The sequence below is a fragment of the Bos grunniens genome, chromosome 2 (assembly GCF_055505025.1).
Source record: "Bos grunniens cultivar Pamir isolate PY7600 chromosome 2, Bosgru_T2T1.0, whole genome shotgun sequence".
Lineage (NCBI taxonomy): Eukaryota > Metazoa > Chordata > Mammalia > Artiodactyla > Bovidae > Bos > Bos grunniens.
In genome coordinates, this window is record NC_141166.1 from 124284095 (window position 1) to 124291837 (window position 7743).

Genomic DNA, 7743 nt, shown 5'->3' on the forward strand with positions numbered 1-7743 from the left:
CTGCATTCCCTGTGGCCTCTGTTAAACACAGAGGAATTTGGCGTGTTGGCTGATGGCTGTTTTCCAATCACAACTCCTTAAAAAGGTACAGAACAAGACTTGGATTTTACTTGATTTGTTTTTGCTGTTTCAAAAGGGAATACATGAATAGTAATATTTCTCTGTAAAAGTAATATAAGGTTGCATAAAAGCCAGTGCATTTGAGTTAGAGAGCCCCATGGGTGATTTCCTATAATATATACATCTGTATATTTATCTGTGAAATAAATGGCATTTCCTAGCAACTACCAAGTTCAATTTAGGCTCACCATGAAAATCTGAAACTTGAAGAAAAACACAAGGTCACTTTTCAGTTGATCTTCACTAAAATATTCCATTTTCATTTTAATGTATATCAAGAAATATCATATACATGATTTTTAACATAAAAATTCCTCCTTCAGAAGAGACATAAAGAAACGAGTTGGAAAGTTTGCTATTCTTGTTGTCGCCTCATCACCAGGTGTCTTATTGAGTTGGTATTTGAGGACATGATGTATTCCTCGTGTGCACTAAAAATGCTCTGGCAGCCTGGCTTTCACCTTAGTGGGGACTATGGGGGTCATGCCCTTTAACAGTTAATGTATCATTAATGCTCAATGATAACGGCATGCCCAGAGCTGAAAAATCACTGGAAAAATACAAATATCCAAAATTGTTTTACCTATAATAGGACATTGTCTCAAAAGAAATCCATACCAGTAAACATTTATATCATTTTCTCATTAGGCTTCAAGTCTAGGTTATGACTAGATTCATTGTCTCATAAATGATGTTATTGGCTAATAGTCAAATAAAATGCTTGAAAACTTGTAAGACATTCAGAAAAAAAACTCCAATAATTACATGGTACCAAATTTATTATAAGAATAGTGTCAAAAAGGAGCGGAGCCTAATTTTCTATTGGAAAATTATTCTGATCTCCAGTTTGAACTTTGGGCTCAAATTTTTAAATGACTCTTCTTGTTTTGGGTGTACCTCACACATGCCCAGCTGAGTAAAGAATGTAAGTACCCAAAACAGAGCGCCCTATAACACAGAGAGTCTCTCAGGCACAGAGGAATGAATGATTTCAGGTACATTGTGCCACAAACTCTATTGACTGTATTTCCTCACACAGGGAATTAAATTTGAAAGAGGTGAAGAGTAATGGTGAAAGCTGGAGAAAGCTATGAAAAATTGTTCTGTGTTTTCAATTTCATCTCGTTCTCCATTCTTGGACTTTAAAGTGATTTATCCATGTGTAAAAAAAAAAACAAAAACAAAAAACCTCAGATTCACATTTCCTGATGCCCAGTTGAATTTTAGGGACTGCTTTTCCAAATTCCAACCATCAAAAACAGATCAGACCAAAAAATCAGACGAAAATCAAATAAATATTTGTTATTAAAAGTGCATAACATAAAAATTATATATTTTGGTAATCTTAGAATCTCTAGATTATAAAATATAGTATTTTATTATTTTAAAAACTTCATATTACAATTTACCTGGGGGGCACTTTGTTAAGCAACTTTCAAATAAGTAATACAGCATTGTTAATTATAGTCAGCACTCTAGTTAAATAACTAAATAATGAGGAAACTTAAAAGATATTGTGGTAGGGACACATCATTTATATGGTCATGGTATGTTCCTCTTGCTTTGCTTCTGCTGTAGTTATGCAACAGTAAATCAAACAGGAGGCTTCATGCTATCATCACAATTTGCTTTAATTGTGATGACATTGCTTGACATTGGTGTTTAAGTCATTGTTTATCAGTGAAGACACGAGGTGTAGTCTGGTATGGTAAACATTGATTGCTCTCAGGGGAAAAAATAACTGTCAGTGAAGTTGAATCGAGCAGTGGGAACTCAGAAAGGACAAAGATTCTCTGGCAATAATGCAGAATAAAATAGAGAATAACCAAAGCAAAGCCAAAATGAGCAGCTGTTATATCTATGTGAATACATAAACATTTATAATTGTACATAGTACCCCATTAGGGGAATAGTTTTATTTATGTCTATGAAATATAGTTATAAAATGACACTTTTATGAAAAGGCATTTCATAAGAGAATGCAAAAGGTTTTTTTTCTAATAATCAGTTGCATTCTTTTTGAACAACATTCCAAGTATCAAATACCACTGTGTTGTTTCAGTCATGGCATACACTTACACTTAAGCCTCAAGGCACAGTGAAAGTGCTGGATGGTTTAATCAAGTAGACAGTATTACAGCATATTTCTAAGCATCGTTTCCCTTTAAAATTTCTTATTCTTGCACAGATCCCTACTGTGGTGTTGATCTGACTCTTATCTATCTCTGAAAAACCCAGTGATTTTCCCAGAATGATCTTATTTAGGTTGACACTTTTTGGAGGCTGATTCTGTTCTCAGCATGATGTTGTCAGGAATGTCTACACAAGCGAGTCTAGTATGACCTTCTCTGTCAGTGTTTTTTTTTGTTGTTGTTTTGTTTTTTTAACATTAACTTTACCTGTTTGATCAAAATAAAAATTAATTTATGTTTTCAATTCCTAAGCTTCTGTTAATTAGCAGCCTACTTAGCTCTAGTAATGACGGCTATACATTCTTATTTCAAAGTCTCATGTAAGCCTAAGGAACTGCAAAAGAAGAAACCATTACTATTTGATGATAATCATTTTTAACCTGAGTGGTATATTTGTGATATTCTTCCCATTAATGGAAAATTGTTTTTGAAGGTTTAAATACTTTTAGGATTGATATAGTAAATCAGAATTATATTGGTATACTTCTAAAATGTATAAAGATTTTATGAAAAACATACATTGGAACTAATCTTATGGAACTGAATTGGAACTAAAACCACTTCAGTCGTCATATACTGGTTGAATGGTAATTCTAGTTTGAGCATTACTCAGCATTTGATTGTAATGTCTATAGATTTGATGAGATGAAAGTACAGTACTTTCTATTTACTAAACTTTCAATGATATTTGCAAGATTTTACAATGTATATATCATAATAAAATTAATGAGGAGAATGAAAAATAGAAGAGTTTTTTAAAAAGGCAATATTTGAAATTATGTGGTTATTCTAACACTTTATTCCATGCAGTTTTATGGGTATCAGCATGCAGGTTGTAATTACATATCCTTAAAATCAAGTGTGACATGAAATGATTGCCACACAAGGTAATTTCTTGTCATAACGAAGATTGAAAAAAGAACATATTACCCATGAAGTTTATAGAGAGTAGTCCCAAAACAGGATCCAAATACGTATAAAGAGCACAATGAATTCATTAGCAGTTGTCAAAAAGTGGTGTGAGTTTTATTCAAATTCATTTTTCTTTGTTGCATAATGTATTATCAAGCAATTAATCAAGAAACAAACTGCTTTTAGTAATTGATACTATGTTAATTTCAGTTTATGCTGGTGTGTCAGTTAATTCTAGGTCTTAGTAATTTTAGCAATGGATGATGGTACTTTACAGTTACTTCAGACTGTAAGTGGTTGATTTAGTGTAATAAAATGACTATGCACTAAGAATCAAGGTAAAGGCATTGGCTTGTACTGTTGTTACCTGGAAGATTCACTAATACCCAGCATAGTAAAAATATCTATATCTTCTTGTCTTAAAAACATTTGACTTTTGCAGAAAAGTGATATTAGAAGACAAAGACAATTTCTAGAACTCAATTTCAACCTTTTTTTTGGCCAGAATTACATTTTATTTTAAAAGCAGAAGGAAAAAAGTATTATAGGAAGGTGTGAAAATACAATGGATTAACATGAGAATCGCTTTACAAACTTCTGCTTCACTTTGACTGGGAGATCAGTGCTGTGCTGGCTTAACTACAGGTTCCAGTTTTCCCTCTAACTTGTATTAGGTGACTCATTCATTAGGTGGCTTGTATTTGTTGAATAATAATATAAAAATAAAGAATATTTTAAAAGCAGAATAACTTGTTAAAGAATCTACATCCTTAATATGTTAACTCTGTGCCGATTCCTTGGTGAATCTTTAAATTTCCAAACACCATATTATAATATAATTCTTTTTCTCTAAAGACCTCACAATATAAAATATGGGATTTTTTACCTTTACAAATAACTGAATTGATATAGCTATTGCCTTCACTATACCACCCTGATCTAACCATTTTCTCCTGGTTAGACAGCCACAAGTTTTGTCCTAACCCTTGTAAACTGTTACCACCAATATATCAATGACATTACAGGTTTTTGGTTTTGGTCACCTTATTATAAGCCTTACATATTGTGTCCCAGATGGCTATATACAGCTATTCTCTGTAGCTTTGTTCCCTCTCTTCAAAACTGTGAGCTAATTCCTAAAATGGTTGTAACTAATTAAAACTTTGATTCCTTTCAGGTTTGCCTTTAGTCTCAAGGTTTATGTTTGTGTTGTTCCTGCAAACAACTAATTGCATTAGGATCAGATTACATATGAATACCTTACTAGGGCCAAGTGATCTTTCAAGTCATTAGGAACAGAACTGTTTGCCAAATAGAACTCTTTCCCGGTCAAAAGCATTCAATCCTTTAGATTCATTAGATCCTTTCTACCACCTGTAGGTTATTATTCATTATTTTTCTGGATACAGATCCATTGCAATCTGCCCAAACTTCATCTGCAACCTTATATTTTCTTTCATATAAATTTTTACTCATAGTCTTTTGTTCTTTAAGTAGTATCCAAACACTTTCTCCTTTGAAGCATAACGAAACCAGCCATCCTCTGTAAATGATAAGTTCTTTTTCAATCTAGTTCTCCTAATGCTACTTAAGTTATGTTGCCTAGTTTTCACTTATATGTATCTGCATATTAATTGATATTTGAATGTCCCTGAAAGCAGGAAAAGGGAAACGAGCCAATGAAAAGGGACTTAGTCAAAACCATTAGTTGGTGGTCAGAAGTGGAATCAGGGTCAGAATCAGTAATATTTATGTCCTAACTCCCTAGATCTTGAAGCCAAGTATCTACTTTCATTCTTTGGGTTAACAGTAAGCCAGTGTGTCTTAAACATTTATTCTACATAAAAATCCAGTCCTCCAAATAAGAGGCCTTGTTTAAAATGTAGACTCTGTTCCATCTTCAGAGATTACTGTCTGGGAATCTGTATATTTAATGTCACTTCAGGTACTCTAGCTTGAGAGGTACACTCAAGGTTGCTTGATATGTATTGGAAGAATTGCGACTCAAAAACAAAAGAAGCAACTTGAAGTTTAATGTACATGAAGCGTTCAAAGGAAAATGAACATATTATTTGTATATGTGTGCATGTATACATTTTGACTGCTCCTTTTGGTGCATGCTGAGTCAGTTTGCTTATCTCATTTTCCCTTATAAATTATATTTTCCTTAGAGGATATTACCTAAACTCTAAAAATGTATCTCGTAATATCATGAAATGTGTTATGTACACAGTGGGCTTTGAATCCTGTGATTATACTAATGACTTTCATGTTTTGCTGAGTAACTCTTATGTATCAGACTTATTCAATGTACCTAAATATTTTCTCTAATTGACACAAGAACCATGTGAGATAAGTCATATAAATGCACTCCATTTTATAGATAAAGATATTGGAGTCCTTAGAAGTTCATGAATGTATCTCAAGTAAGCATATTTAGAAAGTGACTGAATCATAATTCAAATCTGACTCCTAATTTTCTCCGTACAGTCATTAGTTGCTTTTGCTCATTACTTCCCCTTGAGTGAGAGTGGCCCCTGTAACTGTAACCAATGGGGTGCACTGATTATGGATAGATGATTACATAAGACGGTGGTGCCTGTATTACTGGAGTTTCTGTTGTTGCTTTTGTAAAAGCTACTTTCTGCACAACTGCACAGAAATGAGTTCTGCCAAGAATCTGAGGAAATTTTAAAGTAGATTCCTCCCCAGTCCAGCCTCCGATGAGAACCCAGCCCTGGCAAGCTCCTTAACTGCAGCCTTGTAAACCTTCAACAGAAGACCCATTTAAGCCATGCATGATCTCTTGACCCACAGAAACTGTGAGGTAATAAGTGTGTGTCTGTTTAAATCCATTAAGTTTGTGGTAGTTTGTAGCAGCCATGGAAAATGAATACAGGTTTTTTTTTTTTTTATTGTTTGAATCTAATGATGGATTATCTAACTAAATATGGAGGTTTTCTGTTGCTTTATATACTGAGAAAGAAGTTTTTTCCTAAGCCCTAAAATAATTATCTGAGTTAATATTTCTGTGTTTTATTTGGCTACCACTGGGTATTGTAAGGAATTAATTCTTTTGGTAATTTTGCTCTTTTGACTCCCTATAAATCCCTTATTAATTGAATGGGATAAACATAGCTCTATGCCTCAGTGAGCCTATTTTACATTAGAAAGTTATTATATATTTCTGTGAAGTGATTTTTTAAAATGATTTTTAAAATATCTAGTAAAGGAACTAAAAAGCCTCTTGTTGAAGTGAAAGAGGAGAGTGAAAAAGTTGGCTTAAAGCTCAACATTCAGAAAACTAAGATCATGGCATCTGGTCCCATCACTTCATGGGAAATAGATGGGGAAACAGTGGAAACAGTGGCTGACTTTATTTTCTGGGGCTCCAAAATTACTGCAGATGGTGATTGCAGCCATGAAATTAAAAGACGCTTACTCCTTGGAAGAAAAGTCATGACCAACCTAGATAGCATATTCAAAAGCAGAGACATTACTTTGCCAACAAAGGTCTGTCTAGTCAAGGCTATGGTTTTTCCAGTGGTCATGTATGGATGTGAGAGTTGGACTGTGAAGAAAGCTGAACACCGAAGAATTGATACTTTTGAACTGTGGTGTTGGAGAAGACTCTTGAGAGTCCCTTGGACTTCAAGGACATCCAACCAGTCCATTCTAAAGGAGATCAGTCCTGGGTGTTCATTGGAAGGACTGATGCTGAGGCTGAAACTCCAGTACTTTGGCCACCTCATGTGAAGAGTTGACTCATTGGAAAAGACCCTGATGCTGGGAGGGATTGGGGGCAGGAGGAGAAGGGGACGACAGAGGATGAGATGGCTGGATGGCATCACCAACTTGAAGGACATGAGTTTGAGTAAACTCACATCAGGGAGGCCTGGTGTGCTGTGATTCATGGGGTCGCAAAGAGTCAGACACGACTGAGCGACTGAACTGAACTGAAAGGTGTTTATATTACATTTTTTTTCTATTATCTAAGCTGACAAACATTTCCTCATGTTCATTTAACTAGAACTCAGGAGAGCTCTTGTTTATATGGCACTCAGTTTTATGATTTTACTTTTAAAATGACTGAGAGGGAAGAGGCTGCCACCAGTGATGCTCCTGACCTTTTTCAACCTTTCTCATGACCTCAAACATTTCTCCCAATGCATTCTCCCCAAAATTCTCCCAGTAGAATATGGTATTTAATAACCCAATAAATTGTAGGTAGAACATGCATGCATTTGCTATATGTAAGCACTACAAACTCTCACCTACTCAATTCTGAGGAAAAGCTGGCTGCCTGGTTTAGTTCTTCAGTCATGTCCAGCTCTTTGCAACCCCATGGATTGTAGCCCACCTGGCTCTTCTGTCCATAGGGATTCTCCAGGCAAGAATCCTGGAGTGGGTTGCCATGCCCTCCTGTGGGGGATTTTCCCAACCTGGGGATAGAACCCAGGTCTCTCACATTGCAGGTGTATTCTTTACCATCTGAGCCACCAGGGAAGCCCTTGAGGAA